Here is a 5,148-nt window from a genome sequence, read left to right as displayed (position 1 = left end):
AAGGTTCAGGCATGGCCGAATGGCCAGCCCTCACAAAAGTCTAAGATAGCATAAACTAATCAAAGATGAAAATACAATAGTAAAAAGTCCTATTTATACTAGACTAGCTACTAGGGTTTACAGAAGTAAGTAATTGATGCAGAAATCCACTTCAGGGGCCCACTTGGTGTGTGCTTGGGCTGAGCTTGAAGTTTACACATGCAGAGGCTTCTTTTGGAGTTGAACGCCAAGTTGTAACGTGTTTTTGGCGTTCAACTCTGGTTCGTAACATGTTTCTGGCGTTTGACTCCAGAATGCAGCATGAAACTGGCGTTCAATGCCAGTTTACGTCGTCTAAACTCGTGCAAAGTATGAACTATTATATATTGCTGGAAAGCCCTGGATGTCTACTTTCCAACGCCATTTAGAGCGTGCCATTTGGAGTTTTGTAGCTTCAGAAAATCCACTTTGAGTGCAGGGAGGTCAGAATCCAACAGCATCTGCAGTCCTTCTTCAACCTCTGAATCTGATTTTTGCTCACGTTCCTCAATTTCAGCCAGAAAATACCTGAAATCATAGAAAAACACACAAACTCATAGTAAAGTCCAGAAATGTGAATTTAGCATAAAAAACTAATAAAACATCCCTAAAAGTAACTAGATCCTACTAAAAATATACTAAAAATAATGCCAAAAAGCGTATAAATTATCCGCTCATCACAACACCAAACTTAAATTGTTGCTTGTCCCCAAGCAACTGAAAATCAAATAGGATAAAAAGAAGAGAATATAATATAAATTCCAAACTATCAATGAAACTTAGCTCCAATCAGATGAGCGGGACTTGTAGCTTTTTGCCTCTTGAATAGTTTTGGCATCTCACTTTATCCATTGAAGTTCAGAATGATTGGCATCTATAGGAACTCAGAGTTCAAATAGTGTTATTGATTCTCCTAGTTCAGTATGTTGATTCTTGAACATAGCTACTTTATGAGTCTTGGACGTGGCCCTAAGCACTTTATTTTCCAGTATTACCACCGGATACGTAAATGCCACAGACACATAACTGGGTGAACCTTTTCAGATTGTGACTCAGCTTTGTTAAAGTCTCCAATTAGAGGTGTCTAGGGTTCTTAAGCACACTCTTCTTTTTGCTTTGGACCTTGACTTTAACCGCTTAGTCTCAAGTTTTCATTTGACACCTTCATGCCACAAGCACATGGTTAGGGACAGCTTGGTTTAGCCGCTTAGGCCAAGATTCATTCCTTTAGGCCCTCCTATCCACTGATGCTCAAAACCTTGGATCCTTTTTATTACCCTTGCCTTTTTGGTTTTAAGGGCTACTGGCTTTTTCTGCTTGCTTTTCCTTTTCTCTCTTTTTTTTTCTTTCTTTTTTTTCGCTTTTTTTTTGCAAGCTTTGTATTCACTGCTTTTTCTTGCTTCAAGAATTATTTTTATGATTTTTCAGATTATCAAATAACATTCTCCTTGTCATCATTCTTTCAAGAGCCAACATATTTAACATTCTTAAACATCAAATTCAAAAGACATATGCACTGTTCAAGCATGCATTCAGAAAACAAAAAGTATTGTCACCAATCAATATAACTAAACTAAATTCAAGGATAAATTTGAAACTCATGTACTTCTTGTTCTTTTGAATTAAAATATTTTTCATTTTAAGAGAGGTGATGGATTCATAGGACATTCATGACTTTAAGGCATAGACGCTTAACTACTAATGATCATGTAATAAGACACAAATATAGATAAACATTTAACATAAAAACGAAAAACAAAAAATTTAAGAACAAGGAATGAGTCCACCTTATTGATGGTGGCATTTTCTTCTTGAGGAACCAATGATGTCCTTGAGCTCTTCTATGTCTCTTCCTTGTCTTTGTTGCTCCTCCCTCATTGCTCTTTGATCTTCTCTAATTTCATGGAGGATGATGGAGTGCTCTTGATGTTCCACCCTTAGTTGTCCCATGTTGGAACTTAATTCTCCTAGGGAGGTGTTGATTTGCTCCCAAAAATTCTGTGGAGGAAAGTGCATCCCTTGAGGCATCTCAGGGATTTCTTGGTGATGAGCTTCTTCATGCATCTCTTGAGATCCATGAATATGCTCTCTTGTTTGCTCCATCCTTTTCTTAGTGATGAGCTTGTCCTCATCAATGAGGATATCTTCCTCTATGTCAATCCCAGCCGAATTGCATAGATGGCAAATGAGGTGAGGAAAGGCCAACCTTGCATAGTGGAGGATTTGTCAGCCACCTTGCAGAGTTCTTGAGGTATAATCTCATGAACTTCTACTTCCTCCCCAATCATGATACTATGGATCATGATGGCCCGATCTACAGTAACTTCAGACCGGTTGCTAGTGGGAATGATTGAGCGTTGAATGAACTCCAACCATCCTCTAGCTACAGGCTTAAGGTCCAATCTTCTCAGCTGAACCGGTTTACCTTTTGAGTCAATCTTCCATTGAGCTCCTTCCACACATATGTCCATGAGGACTTGGTCCAACCTTTGATCAAAGTTGACTCTTCTTGTGTAGGGGCGTACATTTTCTTCCATCATTGGTAGGTTGAACGCCAGCCTTACATTCTCCGGACTAAAATCTAAGTATTTCCCCCGAACCATGGTGAGCCAAGGCTTTGGATTCGGGTTCACACTTTGATCATGGTTCCTAGTGATCCATGCGTTTGCANNNTTCTCCGGTCTTAGGTGCCATCAATGGTAATGGAAAAACAAAAAGCTTATGCTTTTACCACACCAAACTTAGAATATTGCTCGCCCTTGAGCAAGAGAAGAGAGAAAAGAAGAAGAAGAAGAAGAGAAAATATGGTGGAGAGTGAGGGGGAGGTGTATTCGGCCAAGGTATAGAAGATAGGGTTGTGTTGTGAAAATGAAGGAGGGATGATGGGTTTATATAGTGAGGGGGAAGGGAGTAGGTTTGGCCATATTGGGTGGGTTTGGGTGGGAAAGTGATTTTGAATTTTGAAGGTAGGCGGGGTTTATGGGGAAGAGTGGATGGATGTGAGTGGTGGTAGGTGGTAATAAGGAAGAGAGATTGAGGTGATTGGTGAAGGGTTTTAGGGAAAGGTGTTTATTGGGAAGAGATGATGAATGAGAAGAGGGGAGAGTATGAGTGGAGGTAGATGGGGATCCTGTGGGGTCCACAGATCCTGAGGTGTCAAGGATTTACATCCATGCACCAATTAGGCATGTAAAATGCCTTTGCATGCATTTCTGGCGTTTAAACGCCGAAGTGATGCTTGTTCTGGGCGTTCAATGCCCATATGCAGCATATTTCTGGCGTTGAACGCCAACTCCGTGCTTGTGTCTGGCGTTCAGCGCCAGCTCTTCTTAGGGTGTATTCCTGGTGTTTAAACGCCAGGATGTTGCTTATTTCTGGCGTTAAACGCCAGATCCATGCTTTGTTCTGGCGTTGAACGCCAGCCAGATGCTCCTTACTGGCGTTTAAACGCCAGTAAGTCCTTCCTCCAGGGTGTGATTTTTCTTCTGCTGTTTTTTATTTTGTTTTTAATTTTTGGATTTATTTTGTGACTCCACATGATCATGAACCTAATAAAACATGAAAGAACAATAAAAATAAAAATAAAATTAGATAAATAAAAATTGGGTTGCCTCCCAACAAGTGCTTCTTTAATGTCAATAGCTTGACAGTGGGCTCTCACGGAGCCACACAGGTGATTAGGTCAATTTTGTAGACTCCCAACACCAAACTTAGAGTTTGGCTGGGGCCTCCCAACACCAAACTTAGAGTTTGATTGTGGGGGTTTCATTTGACTCTGTACTGAGATAAGCTTGTCTTGCTTCCTCTCCATGGTTACAGAAGGAGATCCTTGAGTTTTAAACACAAGGTTGTCTTCATTAAGTTGAAGGATCAATTCTCCTCTGTCCACATCAATCACAGCTTTTGCTGTGGCTAGGAAGGGTCTTCCAAGGATGATGGATTCATCCTCATCCTTCCCAGTGTCTAGGATTATGAAATCAGCAGGGATGTAAAGGCCTTCAACCTTTACTAACATGTCCTCTACTTGTCCATAAGCCTGTTTCATGGATTTGTCTGCCATCTCTAATGAGAATTTGGCAGCCTGCACCTCAAGGATTCCCAGTTTCTCTATTACAGAGAGTGGCATGAGGTTTATGCCTGACCCCAGGTCACACAGAGCCTTCTCAAAGGTCATGGTGCCTATGGTACAAGGTATTAAGAACTTTCCAGGATCTTGTTTCTTCTGAGGCAATGTCAGTTGATCCAGATCACTTAGTTCATTGATGAGCAAGGGAGGTTCATCTTCCCAAGTCTCATTACCAAATAATTTGGCATTCAGCTTCATGATTGTACCAAGGTACTTGGCAACTTGCTCTTCAGTGACATCCTCATTCTCTTCAGAAGAAGAATACTTATCAGAGCTCATGAAGGGCATAAGGAGGTTCAATGGAATCTCTATGGTCTCTAGGTGAGCATCAGATTCCTTTGGTTCCTCAGATGATAACTCCTTATTGGTTGAGAGACGTCCCATGAGGTTATCCTCAATGGGGTTTACGTCCTCTCCCTCCTCTTTGGGTTCGGCCATTTTGGTTATATCAATGGCTTTGCACTCTCTCTTTGGATTCTCTTCTGTATTGCTTGGGAGAGTACTAGGAGGTGTTTCAATGATTTTCTTACTCAGCTGGCCCACTTGTGCCTCCAAATTTCTTATGGAGGACCTTGCTTCACTCATGAAACTTAGAGTGGCCTTGGACAGATCAGAGACTAAGTTTGCTAAATTAGAGGTATTTTGTTCAGAGTTCTCTGTCTGTTGCTGAGAAGATGATGGAAAAGGCTTGCTATTGCTGAGCCTGTTTCTTCCACCATTATTAAAGCCTTGTTGAGGCTTTTGTTGATTCTTCCATGAGAAATTTGGATGATTTCTCCATGAGGGGTTATAGGTGTTCCCATAGGGTTCACCCATGTAATTCACCTCTGCTATTGCAGGGTTCTCAGGATCATAAGCTTCTTCTTCAGAAGATACCTCTTGAGTACTGTTGGATGCAGCTTGCATTCCATTCAGACTCTGAGAAATCATATTGACTTGCTGAGTCAATATTTTGTTCTGAGCCAATATGGCATTCAGAGCATCAATTTCAAGAACTCTCTTCT

This window comes from Arachis ipaensis, chromosome B08 (genome assembly GCF_000816755.2).
Source record: "Arachis ipaensis cultivar K30076 chromosome B08, Araip1.1, whole genome shotgun sequence".
Classification (NCBI taxonomy): Eukaryota; Viridiplantae; Streptophyta; class Magnoliopsida; order Fabales; family Fabaceae; genus Arachis; species Arachis ipaensis.
This window is presented reverse-complemented; position numbering follows the sequence as displayed.